The following is a 16,256-nucleotide window of genomic DNA, read 5'->3' as shown; positions in this document are numbered from 1 at the left end:
TCCAGATACTTGAAGCTGTTAACCTATTCCAGTATTTTGCTTCTATCTCAGGTTGTACCCCTTGCATCAACATGATCTTGGTATTCCTGAAGTGGGTTTGAGTTGGAAACTTAAGGTTGTTGTGCAGGTTATCTAAAATGTGATCACTACTGGAGTCATTTTTACCTTCTGATTTCCTGCTTTTGCTGCCATGACAACTGTCTTGTCTGTACTCTGAGGCATTTCAAGTGCATTCAGGTTTGCATTCCATTCCCTAAGCACTTGTTGAAGATCTTGTACAGAGTCTGCTTGTAAAACAACATCATCTGCATATTGCAGCTTTGTTGATCTGTCTTGTTGATCTGTCCGCTCTGACCTGTTTGCTAATGTAGTTCATCACTAACATGAACAGCAGTGGGCTTACAGTTGAACCTGATGCACAACCACACACACATGGAACCTCTATGTGACTCCAAACACTGTTAGCATTTGTGTTATTGGGTACTTGTACGCAGACTGCACTAATTCTAACTGTTTCTGGGACTTTGAACCATTCCACTTCTGCACAAATCATCTTTCTTGAGACCTTGTCATATCATTTCTTCACGTTTGGAAATACCCTGTTGGACTCCTTCCTCATCTCTAGCTTCTTCCAGCTATTTGTTTCACTAAAACATCAGAACAGCTGTATTGCATCCTGATCCGAATCTGATCAGCTCATCTCCCATCTTACTTTCAACTATTTTTTTATATTCATTTATTAGTCACGTTCTCCAGCACTTTAATGCAAAGTGACAGGAGTTTTATACCATTGAACTGCCCACAGCTGTAAATGCCCACATTGTATTTGTACACACTGGCATTAGAATGCTTATTCTCCAGTTATCTGGGACACACCTTTCTCTCCATACGTCTGTGATTACCCTCTGGAGCTATTTTTCTCCTAACTCACCCAACATCTTGATCATATCTGCTGTGACTTCATCTGAGCCTTTTGCTTTCCCTTACTTCATTTTTTGAAGGAATATGTCTGTATCTGCTCCCCTAATATAATATTATCAACATACAAATGCACCTTCTCCTAAACAGCAAGAACACATAGAAGGTACTGGAAAACTCCTATGAAGTTTCCAGTATCCCTACATTGAAAAAGATGATTCACTGCCCTATGGTCAAGCTAGAATATGCACTTATTCTCCTCACAAGGGTCAAAATATAATTTGCATTGTACTCCGAATCAGAGACTTGACCATTCAGCAAAGTATCCTTTCCAGCACCTGCTCATAGCATTTCCAAGGAGTGTATCCCTTCTATATAAATTGAGAACAACATGCTGTTCTCTTTCACTAACATAAACACAGGCATCGTCAAAGTACAGTCCCTAGCAGTAATCTAAAATGTAACCTTAACAGTATTCAGAGCCTTCAGCATTTCTGAATAGATTATAGGTTCATAGGTTCATAGGTTCATACTAGGCTATTTGCCCTAGGACATTTATAAGCCTAGCCAGAGTGTGTTTGGCTTTCGCCACCCATTTTAAATTAATTTTGCTATGCCCTTTTTTGAGGGTAGTATACTGTGCCTCTGTCTAACAGTGACACAGAAGTGATACCCGGGGTAAACCTACGATCTCCCATCCACTCATCAAGATTCCTCTTGAAGAGAGTCAATGAGGGACTCTGCCTAACCTGGACTGGGATTTTATTCCAGAGTGAAGGGAGCCTCTGCGTTATGAATCTGTCCATCCAGCATGTCCTATTTATTTCAGTGCTGAGGGTCAAGTCTCTCGAGCGCGTAGCTCGATGGGATTTGGATTTTCTGAGGTGCAGCATGTCCATTAATTCCGAGTTGGACATGGCTTTATATGTCAGGCACAGATCGCCTCTGAGCAGGCGGTATGCCATTGAGTAGAGCTGGAGTTTCTTTAACCGGGCAGCATATGGCATCTGTTTGAGCCCTTTGATCCTCTTGGTGAGGTACTTTTGGGGTCTTTCCAGTTGCTGCAGGTGTCTGGTAAGGTACATCCCAAAAGGGGCATTGTACTCAATTATGGGCCTGATGAGGGATGAGTAAAGAGGCACGATGACCTCCCCTGATCTAGATGTGAATCCCTTCATGATTATGTTTGCTATATAAAATGTTTTTCTAACCACTTTGGCCACGTGGTTGTCAAATGAGAGATTGCTATCAACTTGGGTCCCCAGGTCCCTAATTACTTCTTCTGTACTTAATGGATTACCACATATGTGGTAATTTGTAGGCACTTTGTTTTTGCCAAAGGGGATGACTATACACTTTTTGGCGTTTAGCTTGAGGCCATGGCTCTGGCACCAGTTGTCTGTTTCTATGAGGCCCTTTTGGAGGATGCTTGTGTCGGCTGGAGAGTCGATTATGGCACCCATTTAACTTGGTCAGCCACAGTCCTTCCGTGTTGGCCTGTACCTCCGAGAAATATATACCGAACAAGAGAGGTCCCAGGACTGAGCCCTGTGGGACGCCACTTGTAACTGATTTGGAGTCTGACATGGCTCCAGCAATTCTAACCATGTGGGTTCTGTCCTTGAGCCAGTTTGCAGCCCATCTAGTGACATAGGGGTTTATATTTAAGCTGGTGAGCTTATCTATAATGCCCTACTGTGATATTGTATCGAAGGCATTTGCGAGGTCCAGGTAGGCTGTGTGGACCACCTTCCCCTCGTCAATGGCCTTGGTGACTGTTTCAAAGAAATCAACCAGGTTTAAGAGGCAGGATCTGCCCTTAACAAAGCCGAACTTGGTAGGATCCAGTGTCCGTAGGTCCCCAATATCTTTATTTATGAGGTCCATGATGATCCTTTCCATAGCTTTGCAGACCAAGCTAGTCAGGCTTATGGGGCGATAGTTTCCAGGATCCGTTGAGGCACCACCTTTGTGGAGAGGGACCACTGTTGCTGTATGCCACTCTTTGGGTACATATCCTGTAGTAAGGCTGAGAGTGAACAGTAGTTTTATGTTTGGGTTTAGCTCTTCTTGGAGTTCATGTAGGACGCAGCCCAGGACAGTGTCTGGTCCCATTGATGCTGTGTTTTTTGCTTTGGAGAGGGCAGCTCTTACCTGAACATCTGAGATGTCAGGGGGGGGGCAGCACTCTGCTGGGATAGATATTTGCCCTTTTGGTGGGGAAGGGGGGGAGAAGTTTGCACTGAACCTGTCAGCTAGGATGTTGGTAATGTTTGTGGGTTTGGTGTATTTTTTGTCACTTTGGACTAATTCTGAGCATATCTGGGAATTCCCACCCAGGTTCCTGTCAGCTAGGATGTTGGCAATGTCTGTGTGTTCGGTGTATTTTTTGTCACTTTGGACTAATTTTGAGCATATCTGGGAATTCCCACCCAGGTTCCTAACATAACTAAAGAAAGCCCTGTGATTATCCTTAGTGTCCTGTGCAATTTTTCTCTCAAAGCTGGTCTTAGATGATTTTATGAGTGCCCGTAGTTCTTTGCTAATACTGATCAGAGATGCCTTCCCTTTTTGGGATTTACTCTATCATGTAGTAGCTTCCTCCTTCTATTGTATAGTTTGTTTATGGCTGGGGTCCACCAGACAGGACGTCTGCCTTTGGAGGATTGGGTCTTGGTTTTATTTGGGATTGCATGATCCATGCATTCCTGAAGGTATTCATAGAATGTGTTTATAAAGGATTCTGCAGTCTGGGCTGTATTTTCCACAGGCCCGGGGGCTTTGATGGATTCCACCTCGGTTTTGAGGAGTGTGAAATTTGCTTTAGAGAAGTTTTTCACTGTGGTTTTCAGGGCAAGGGGTGGAGTCGGGATGTGAATATCCAGTGAGATTAGTTTATAGTCTGATCTTACCAGTGAGGGATACACTTCTGGTCTGGAGCATAGAGTCCCCATGTTGGTGATGATCAGGTCCAGTATGTTTTCCCCTCTTGTGGGAGTGGTAACAAGTTGTTCCATAGCATTTGAGTTTATAAATTCTAGGAACCTTTGGGCTAGGGTGTTGGAGCTAGAGTAATGCTCCCAGTCTATGTTTGGGTAGTTGAAGTCACCCAATATAATGGTGTTTGGAGAGACCTTCATATTTTCCAGTGTTCTCAGGAAGGCCGAGTGGGGTTCCTGGGTTTGGGAGGGTGGTCTGTAGCAGACTATAAACTAGAAGGCAGTTTTACCCACTGTTAGTTGCACATGGATAGTCTCTGATGCTTCGTGCTGTGCCACCAACCTGGAGGTGTGGGTATCTTTGACAAATATTGATACTCCCCCTCCTTTTGTGGTTCAGTCCAAGTTTTGGGGCCGAAAAGCATGGTATGAGGTATAACCTGGTAGTGCTGGGGTGCTCTCGGGAGCCTTGAACCAGGTTTCTTTTACTGCACAGATATCAATGTTCTCCATGCTAAGAAGAGTTTCGATTGCATGCATCTTGAGGTTTAGACTTCTGGCGTTTAGTAGCATTACTCTTAGTTGAGTAGCATTACTCTTAGTTTCTTATCCCTTGTGATACCTACATCAACTATTTCAGCCTTGCCACAATAGAAGTGTTTACGTGCATCAGTGACCACAACTATAGTGAAGAACCTAGTTTCACCAATTGCTTCTAGCATTTTTTTAACAAGTGCATGTCTGCAAGGCTGAGAACTCTTCCAGATTGTTTATTCTGCCTCCAACCAGCATCTACAGATTAGATAAGAATTTCTCCATCCTTACTAACAACTGGGTCACTTCTCTATCATTCTGTCCTTCACATCTTAGACATCACGTGGCTTGTTGGAACATCTGTAAGGCCATATAAAAGATGCTTTCCATGGTCTTTTCAAACTACCTCAAACATAAACCTTTCCTTATGCTACTGCACTTTTGCCTAGCAAACCAGTCAGTATTTAACAGACAAATATGAATATCCCCTGCTTATAAGGAAGCCCTCTTTCTTTGAATGGTCAACTTTTCTTACCACTGACAGAGACAGCAAGTCCCATGCCTGCAGCCATTACATACACTGATCACCATTTGATACCATTTGATCCCAGTTTCCTGTCACTGCTTCATCTGATGACAATATAGACAAGATCCATTTGGAGTCCACAAGACTAACCTCCAACAACGTGTTGACTAAGAACCAACCCACTGATTTAAAATTTTTGGGAGATCAGTCTGATGAAAAAATAAAAGTAATTATTTTTTGAAAGGATGCAAATTTCCTGTATTTCCATGTGAAGTTAAAACCCCACCACCGTTTGCACTTATATTCTTTCAACTCAATGGTCACATAACTGCAGGAAAAGAAAAAAGATAAACATGTATGAAAAAGAATATTACTGATGATGCAGACTTAGAAACTACTGAAGCTGTGCTTTTCTATAGAAGACAGTAATAAATGAGTCCATCATCAGGGTGCTGGAGATGACCAGATGGAAGTTTATTTATTTTGTATCTAATGAGGTACATATAAGCTCACTTGGCATACTATATAACAAATAAAAAGAAAAACTTATGCTAAGCAACAGCAGATCATTATCTAGTAAGGTAGAATCAAAAGTGTCAAGGCAGGCATAAGTTATAATTTATCTGCAAACAAAAAATAATGTAATAGCATTGACTAGAAGGCACCTGCTATAAAAAATGATGCAAAAAGTGATGTCATCCCTACAATGTCTAAAAAGTAAAAAAAAAAGCTTTCAGATTAATTCTTAGTTTGATCACTATTGTTCAACTGCAAATAGTTCAGTTAAACCTGCAACTAGCACCACAACTGCACATAAAATGAATTCCACAAGGTTGAAATAGAATCAAAACATGTAATACACTGGTTGTGTATATCACAGCTTAACAACATGTATATGAAACAAGACTATGTGACCATGTAATCAATATGACTTAATACTGATGTCTGTCACAGAACATTTAATGATGGTATGTAGACACATGCACACTTGTGTCATACTGCTTGTGTTCACTATAATGGTGGAATGTGAGCTGTAAAAAGGCTAATCTGCTCCACTACAGCAACACATATCATAAAACACCTAATACATCAACAATATACATAAAAGTATATCATACCATGTTGTCAGATCTCAGGAGGCATAGTACCACAGCTGCTATTGAAAAAGCATGTAAAGCAATGGCAGCAATGGCCTTCAATGCGTTAGCTCATATCATAGATTGTAATACCCTCTTGTAGTCATATTGTACATCCACAACTCAATATAGCACATGTCCGTGACAGCAACATTGGCATGTCAACTGTTCATAGGGTCATAGGACATTATTAGGTTAATGGCCAACATCACATGAAATCCTAGCCATTATTATACCAGATAAAAACAATTCCTATATCTATATTATGGAAGATAGTAAGACTATTGTGTATATGTGTATATTTGTTGGATTGCATTATATCCTGCCACTGTCCATATGGGACATATGCACCACACCATGACATAATTAGCAATTATACATGCAGTAGTCTGGAGATGGGTTGTGGAGATTCATGGAAGGATTCTGCTTGATGATGTGTGTATGCGTATTTGACATGAGAACATCCTCCACTTTTTTGCTGGAAGGATGTCATGTGGACAAAGGTAAAAGGAGGATGGTGGATGATGAGGGCTAAGTGAAAGGTTTCCCAAGCAGTAGTTAAATGAAGAGTGATGCCAAAGGTTATACAATGACCATAATGTGCCACCAACCAAACACACACACACACACACACACACACACACACACACACACACACACACACACACACACACGCACACACTTGGCCTGATTTGAACATTAGACCTGTGTAGGTATAGCAGAAAAATGTCATGCAATGTCACAGTAGCAGCATGACATATGTCTGACTGTAACACTTTCATATTGCACTTTATGGAGTATGAGACCATCATTGTATGCTGAAGGGAACATGTTGGGAGGAGTGTATGGCATGGATGTGGAGCCACATCCCTGTGTAAAATTGCCTCAAATGTGATACCTGGATGTATAGAGACATATGTTGCCTGCTGGAAGATTAGAACCACCATATGTACAGGTAAAGTAGCTTGCAAACACAGTAGTTAATGTTATTGCCACAGCACAGCTTTGTCTTGAAGACTGTCAGAGTACAAGTTATACAGGATGACATAACCAGTGTATGCCACAGCAAGATATTTGGAGGAGGGTCTGATATAGCTGTGAACTCACATATCACTCTAAAATTGTCACCATATTGATTGTTGAATGTACACACAGTTGACTGCAATGAGAATTGTATCCATCTCTAACTATTTGCAGATCACAGTACTTAATGCAAACACCACAGTACAAATCTGGATGTCATAGTTTTTGGCAACACTTTATGACTGATGACATCAGCAGTGTCTGGTGTAAAGAGGATGGTATTACCAGTGTCCCACATGCTTATGTAAAATGTTCTCTGGAATGTCAGGCAAGTGAACAAACGCATGCATATAGTAATTGAAGGCAGTGAGAACAAAATCCCTAACTAACTTAACTAGCTTAAAAACCTCAGCTTTGGCCGGCTAAGAACTTGCTATATTCAACTGGACGTATAAGAGAATTTAAGTACCTTTATCTGCTCTTTTTTTTTCAAAAAAATACAGTATGTAAATTGATTTTAACTGTGTGGAAGGAATATCAGCTGAACTGGAAGTTAGTCAGTGTTTGCTGAATTTTGTTATTTGCTAGTAATTACAGGTGTGGGGGTAGTCACATTCTTTGATTTCCTGTCCTTGCCTATTTAAGTGGTACAGTGTGAAATATTTTCTGCTTAAAAACCTCAGCTTTGGCCGGCTAAGAACTTGATATATTCAACTGGACGTATAAGAGAATTTAAGTACCTTTATCTGCTCTTTTTTTCAAAAAATACAGTATTTAAATTGATTTTAACTGTGTGGAAGGAATATTAGCTGAAATGGAAGTTAGTCAGTGTTTGCTGAATTTTGTTATTTGCTAGTAATTACAGGTGTGGGGGTAGTCACATTCTTTGATTTCCTGTCCTTGCCTATTTAAGTGGTACAGTGTGAAATACTTTCTGCTTAAAAACCTCAGCTTTGGCCGGCTAAGAACTTGCTATATTCAACTGGACGTATAAGAGAATTTAAGTACCTTTATCTGCTCTTTTTTTTCAAAAAAATACAGTATTTAAATTGATTTTAACTGTGTGGAAGGAATATTAGCTGAACTGGAAGTTAGTCAGTGTTTGCTGAATTTTGTTATTTGCTAGTAATTACAGGTGTGGGGGTAGTCACATTCTTTGATTTCCTGTCATTGCCTACTTAAGTGGTACAGTGTTAAATATTTTCTGCTTAAAAACGTCATCTTTGGCCGGCTAAGAACTTGCTATACTTAACTGGACGTATAAGAGAATTTAAATACCTTTATCTGCTCTTTTTTTTCAAAAAAATACAGTATTTAAATTGATTTTAACTGTGTGGAAGGAATATTAGCTGAACTGGAAGTTAGTCAGTGTTTGCTGAATTTTGTTATTTGCTAGTAATTACAGGTGTGGGGGTAGTCACATTCTTTGATTTCCTGTCCTTGCCTATTTAAGTGGTACAGTGTGAAATATTTTCTGCTTAAAAACCTCAGCTTTGGCCGGCTAAGAACTTGCTATATTCAACTGGACGTATAAGAGAATTTAAGTACCTTTATCTGCTCTTTTTTTTTTTAAAAAAAATACAGTATTTGAATTGATTTTAACTGTGTGGAAGGAATATTAGCTGAACTGGAAGTTAGTCAGTGTTTGCTGAATTTTGTTATTTGCTAGTAATTACAGGTGTGGGGGTAGTCACATTCTTTGATTTCCTATCCTTGCCTATTTAAGTGGTACAGTGTGAAATATTTTCTGCTTAAAAACCTCAGCTTTGGCCGGCTAAGAACTTGCTATACTCAACTGGACGTATAAGAGAATTTAAGTACCTTTATCTGCTCTTTTTTTTCAAAAAATATAGTATTTAAATTGATTTTAACTGTGTGGAAGGAATATTAGCTGAACTGGAAGTTAGTCAGTGTTTGCTGAATTTTGTTATTTGCTAGTAATTACAGGTGTGGGGTAGTCACATTCTTTGATTTCCTGTCCTTGCCTATTTAAGTGGTACAGTGTGAAATATTTTCTGCTTAAAAACCTCAGCTTTGACCGGCTAAGAACTTGCTATATTCAACTGGACGTATAAGAGAATTTAAGTACCTTTATCTGCTCTTTTTTTTCAAAAAAAATACAGTATTTAAATTGATTTTAACTGTGTGGAAGGAATATTAGCTGAACTGGAAGTTAGTCAGTGTTTGCTGAATTTTGTTATTTGCTAGTAATTACAGGTGTGGGGGTAGTCACATTCTTTGATTTCCTGTCCTTGCCTATTTAAGTGGTACAGTGTGAAATATTTTCTGCTTAAAAACCTCAGCTTTGGCCGGCTGAGAACTTGCTATATTCAACTGGATGTATAAGAGAATTTAAGTACCTTTATCTGCTTTTTTTTTCAAAAAAATACAGTATTTAAATTGATTTTAACTGTGTGGAAGGAATATTAGCTGAACTGGAAGTTTTCACTCTGCTCTTCAGTTAGTTCCACCCACCCTCCCTGTTTTTGTTTTGGTGTTAATCTTAGTGGCCTTGCAACTGCCCGCCCCTCTTGTAAATTTGTGTTTGGATACTCCTTCTGGGCCCATCTCATTTGCTCACTCAACTGAGTGCAGTGAGATCATATTCTGATTTCAGGCACTCCTACTGTGTACAAAGAGAGCATCTGGGAAACAGAAAAAAAAAAAATTAAGCTTGTTTCCTGCCTTTCCTGTTAAGTGGTATAGACTATCTGTAGGCTTCTGAGCCCCCAAGCCTTCTGTGTTGGAGGGAAGCCTTCTAGCTTAGTTTTTTTTCTTATAACTAGCCAGTTTTCTAGTTTCAGCACTCAAATCTGTTTCTTTGATCTCAGCACTTGTTCAAAAAAAAAAAAAAAAAAAAAATGTCATCTGCTTTTACTGTACTTGTGTTTCTACCTACTTTTTTTTACTTTTGCATCATCTTAAAAGCACTCAATTGTATTTATTACTGCTTGGTGTAACTCATTCTAAGCCTTTTGGTTTAAACACTTGGGCTTCGGACCAGTTGTTTTGCACTGAGAGGGTTTGTGGTCTGCACTGTAGTGGCAGAACAGGTAGCTTACATCCTTCTAGGTTGGGAACTGCTGATTGAGGGCTCAGTGTCTGTTATTCTAAAAGTGTATTAATTCTGGTTTAAGCACTTGGGCTTTCAGGCCAGTTATTTTACATTAAGAGGGTTCATGGTCTGCACTCTTGTGGGAGGAGAGGCTGGACTCTGCCCTTCTGAGCTGGGAATTTCTGGTTGAAGGCTTATAGTGCATGCATATCTGAACTGCTTCTTACTGAAGTTGGTGCGCCTTGTTTGCTGTGGCATAGACTGGATTCGGGCCTGCTGGATCTAGCTTTGTTTGTGTAACTTGAGCACTAATCCAGGCATTCTCTAAAGTATTCAATTGTATTTATTACTGCTTGGTAGTAACTTGATTAAAGTGTAGCTATCATTCTAAGTCTTTTGGATTAAGCACTTGGGCTTCAGACCAGTTGTTTTACATTAGGAAGGTTTGTGGCATGCACTGTGGTGGCAGGACAGGTAGCTTTCATCCTTCTAAGTTGGGAACTGCTGATTGAGAGCCAAGTGTCTGTTATTCTTAAAGTGTATTAGTTCTGGTTTAAGCACTTGGGCTTCAGGCCAGTTATTTTACATTAAGAAGGTTTGTGGTCTGCACTCTTGTTGGAGAAGAGGCTGGACTCTGCCCTTCTGAGCTGGGAATTTCTGGTTAAAGGTTTATAGTTCCTGAATATTTGAACTGTATCTTACTGAAATTGGTACACCTTGTTTGCTGTAACATAGACTAGATCCAGGCCTGCTGAATCTAGCTTTGTTTATATGCTTGTTGTTTGTTTGCTTGTTATTTCCCTGGAACGATAATTCCACCTAATACGCGGCTTCTCAGCGCTTCTGTGGATCACTAGTGATATCTGCGTTGCTTACTGTACTTATTTCATTGTTTCACTTGAAAGAAAGTTACTGTTTGTCGTTTTTGCATTTAAGTTACCTGTAACACATTGCACTTAATTTACCTGGCACTTGCTCACTAAAGCAATTATATAAGTCAGCAATAAAAATTGAAAGCACTACACCCTCACTCCCCACTGGCCCTGGTTTTCAATTAAGGAATTCCCAATATTATTCTAGCATGTCCAAAGGTCAGTTGTCAATCTCCTCTCCGGTCCAGCTGGTGAATCTGGGAATCTTGAGGCAATGTTACAACTGCCTCATGTACACAGACAACCCTCTCCTCCTCCCAACAAATTCCAACACATGTGAGAGATGCAACCATATAGCCAAACTGGAGGCTAAGCTCTCTCAACTCAGTACTGGCATAACCAGTCAGGAGGAGGAGAAGGAAACCACACTCACTACAATTCCAGTCTCACATAGACCTACCACGACAGCAAACCAAACACATAATCACACAAAAACATACTCGGAGGCTCTAAATAAAGATCTGCCGAAGCAGCAGAGACCTCCAAAACAGACACCCAAGCAGCCGCTACCCCAAAACAAAACATGTGCAACACATATCTCACAAAGCCAGTGTGCCAAACAGTCACAGCCCTTAAGACTAAACAACACACCTGATACACTTGTAATAGGTGACTCTATCGTCAGGCACGCTGACGTCCCGCTCACCAGGCTGAACAAGGAGAGGGTCACGGTGAGCAGCCTGTAGGGTGCTAGGATCTGCCACATAACACAAGCACTCAGGTCACTCCAAGGCAAGTACAAATATGACTCAGTCATTGTCCATGCTGGTGTGAATGACCTGAGACGTACCTCCCTGGACTACATGAAAAGAGACATAAAGCAGCTCTCTGAGCATGTAGCCCAGGCCGGTATGACCCTGACCTTGAGTAGCATCTTACCCTCACCAAGAATGATGCCACAATATGAAGACAAGATGATCAATTTCAACAATTGGCTTAAGTACTGGTGTCACTCAAAGGGGATCCAATGCCTGTCAGCTTGGGATGATATGCTTGACAAGCCACGATGCTTCACTAGGGACGGCTTGCACCTGTCACCCCTGGGCTTTCGGATATTGGCAAAGGCTCTTGCTACCCCCATAGTGCCTTTTTTAGGCAAGGCTCAAAAGACAAACGCACCTCCATAGGTATCACAAGGGATAAGAAACTAAGAATAATGCTACTCAACGCCAGAAGTCTAAACCTCAAGATGCATGCACTCGAAACTCTCCTTAGCATGGAGAACATCGATATCTGTGCAGTAACAGAAACCTGGTTCAGGGCTCCCAAGAGCACCCCAGCACTACCAGGTTATACCTCATACCATGCTTTTCGGCCCCAAAACTTGGACTGAAGCACAAAAGGAGGGGGGGTATCGATATTCATCAAAGATACCCACACCTCCAGGTTGGTGGCAAAGCACGAAGCATCAGAGACTATCCATGTGCAACTAACAGTGGGTAAAACTGCCTTCCAGTTTATAGCCTGCTACAGACCACCCTCTCAAACCCAGGAACCCCACTCGGCCTTCCTGAGAACACTGGAAAATATGAAGGTCTCTCCAAACACCATTATATTGGGCGACTTCAACTACCCAAACATAGACTGGGAGCATTACTCTAGCTCCAACACCCTAGCCCAAAGGTTCCTAGAATTTATAACCTCAAATGCTATGGAACAACTTGTTACCACTCCCACAAGAGGGGAAAACATACTGGACCTGATCATCACCAACATGGGGACACTATGCTCCAGACCAGAAGTGTATCCCTCACTGGTAAGATCAGACTATAAACTAATCTCAATGGATATTCACATCCCGACCCCACCCCCTGCCCAGAAAACCACAGTGAAAAACTTCTCTAAAGCAAATTTCACACTCCTCAAAACTGAGGTGGAATCCTTCAAAGCCCCCAGGCCTGTGGAAAATACGTCCCAGACCGCAGAATCATTTATAAACGCATTCTATGAACACCTTCAGGAATGCATGGATCATGCGATCCCAAATAAAGCCAAGACCCAATCCTCCAAAGGCAGACGTCCTGTCTGGTGGACCCCAGCCATAAACAGACTATACAATAGAATGACAAAGCTACTAAATGATAGAGCAAAATCCCAAAAAGGGAAGGCATCACTGATCAGTATTAGCAAAAAACTACGGGCACACATAAAATTGTCTAAGGCCAGCTTCAAGAGAAAAATTGCACAGGACACTAAGGATAATCACAAGGCTTTCTTTAGTTGTGTTAGGAACCTGGGTGGTAATTCCCAGATATGCTCAGAATTAGTCCAAAATGACAAAAAATACACCGAACCCACAGACATTGCCAACATCCTAGCTGACAGGTTCAGCGCAAACTTCTCCCCCCCCATCCCCACCAAAAGGGCAAATATCTATCCCAGCAGAGTGCTGCCCCCCTGACATCTCAGATGCACAGGTAAGAGCCGCCCTCTCCAAAGCAAAAAACAGCAACAATGGGACCAGATGGTGTCCCGGGCTGCATCCTACATGAACTCCAAGAAGAGCTAAACCCAAACATAAAACTACTGTTCAATCTCAGCCTTACTACAGGATATGTGCCCAAAGAGTGGCGTACAGCAACAGTGGTCCCTCTCCATAAAGGTGGTGCCTCAACGGATCCTGGAAACTATCGCCCCATAAGCCTGACTAGCTTGGTCTGCAAAGCTATGGAAAGGATCATCATGGACCTCATAAATAAAGATATTGGGGACCTACAAACACTGGATCCTACCCAGTTCGGATTTGTTAAGGGCAGATCCAGCCTCTTAAACCTGGTTGATTTCTTTGAAACAGTCACCAAGGCCATTGATGAGGGGAAGGTGGTCCACACAGCCTACCTGGACCTCGCAAAAGCCTTCAATACAATACCCCACTCGGGCATTATAGATAAGCTCACCAGCTTAAATATAAACCCCTATGTCACTAGATGGATTGCAAACTGGCTCAAGGACAGAACCCACATGGTTAGAATTGCTGGAGCCATGTCAGACTCCAAACCAGTTACAAGTGGTGTCCCACAAGGCTCAGTCCTGGGACCTCTCTTGTTCGGTATATATTTCTCGGAGGTACAGGCCAACACGGAAGGACTGTGGCTGACCAAGTTTGCAGATGACTGCAAACTGGGCGCCATAATCGACTCTCCAGCCGACACAAGCATCCTCCAAAAGGGCCTCATAGAAACAGACAACTGGTGCCAGAGCCATGGCCTCAAGCTAAATGCCAAAAAGTGTATAGTTATCCCCTTTGGCAAAAACAAAGTGCCCACAAATTACCACATAGGTGGTAATCCATTGAGTACAGAAGACGTAATTAGGGACCTGGGGACCCAAGTTGATAGCAATCTCTCATTTGACAACCACGTGGCCAAAGTGGTTAGAAAAACATTTTATATAGCCCACCTAATCATGAAGGGATTCACATCTAGATCAGGGGAGGTCATCGTGCCTCTTTACTCATCCCTCATCAGGCCCATAATTGAGTACAATGCCCCTTTTGGGATGTACCTTACCAGACACCTGCAGCAACTGGAAAGACCCCAAAAGTACCTCACCAAGAGGATCAAAGGGCTCAAACAGATGCCATATGCTGCCCGGTTAAAGAAACTCCAGCTCTACTCAGTGGCATACTGCCTGTTCAGAGGCAATCTGTGCCTGACGTATAAAGCCATGTCCAACCCGGAATTAATGGATATGCTGCACCTCAGAAAATCCAAATCCCATCGAGCTACTCGCTTGAGAGACTTGAACCTCAGCACTGAAATAAATAGGACATGCTGGAGGGACAGATTCATAACCCAGAGGCTCCCTTCACTCTGGAATAAAATCCCAGTCCAGGTTAGGCAGAGTCCCTCGTTGACTCTCTTCAAGAGGAATCTTGATGAGTGGATGTGAGATCGTAGGTTTACCCCGGGTATCACTTCTGTGTCACTGTTAGACAGAGGCACAGTATACTAACCTCGAAAAAGGGTATAGCAAAATAAATTTAAAATGGGTGGCGAAAGCCAAACACATTCTGGCTAGGCTTATAAATGCCCTAGGGCAGATAGCCTAGTATGAACCTATGAACCTATGAACTATTTACAGAGCATGGTACTTAACACAAGCACCACAGCATGAGGCAGGCTTTTATAGTGTCTGACAACACTTTATTACTGATGGCATCAGCAGCATTTGGTGAGAAGAGGATGGTAGTAGCAGTGTCCCACATGTTGGTGTGTATTGGCCTCTCAGATGTCAACCAAATGAACCAACACAAACACACTCATACCAATTTACTGCAGTGCAAACAGAAACCCTTCCTATTTACAGAGTACAGTCCTTAACACAAGTTCCTCAGCACAAGTGTTGCTTTTATATTGTCTGACACCTTATAGCTGATAGCATCAGTAGGTGGCTGGTGAAAAGAAGATGCTAATAGCAGTGTCCCACATGCTTTTGTAAAATGGTTGCCTGAGTATCATAAGCACACACACCAGTGGACTGCTGTGAGAATAGAACCCCTACTTAACTATTTACAGAGCACAGCACTTAACACAAGTGCCATGGCACAAGTGTGGCTTTTATAGTATCTGATAATACTTTATAGCTGATGAAGTCAGCAGTGTCTTCCCACATGCTTGTATAAAATGGTCTCTTGAATGCCAACCAAGTGAACACAGAGGCACACACCAGTTGCCTACAGTGAGATTAAAACTCCTTTCTTAATAAGTACACTAGATAGAACTCTTAGCATTTAGCACAAATGGCACTGCATGAGTCTGAGTTTTATGATGCCACTGGACAATTTACAGTGGATGACTTCATGACTGGATGTTTGAGAGAAGATGTTGGGAGGCTTGAATGAAATGGATGTTTAAGCATGTAAAACTGTCAAAATATCTGTACAACATGAGACTGCAATGCTGATTGTAGGATGTACAGTTACACTTTTCTTACTACACACACACACACACAAGTTGACCACTGTATGATATAACCCCCACTTAACTAAGTACACCAGCTAGAGAAATATTCAGTTAATGCAAGTGCCACAGCACAAGTCTTACTTTTGCAATACTACTGGACAATTTATAGTGAATGACATACAGAAGATGTTGGGAGGCCTGAATGAAATGGATGTCTAGACATGCACAATTGTCAACATATTTATAGTCCATGGGCCTGTAAGATACACATTCATGCTCTTCTGACTAG

Source organism: Protopterus annectens, chromosome 1.part0 (assembly GCF_019279795.1).
Source record: "Protopterus annectens isolate FY-2018-M chromosome 1.part0, PAN1.0, whole genome shotgun sequence".
Lineage (NCBI taxonomy): Eukaryota > Metazoa > Chordata > Ceratodontiformes > Protopteridae > Protopterus > Protopterus annectens.
Note: the sequence above shows the minus strand (reverse complement) of the source record.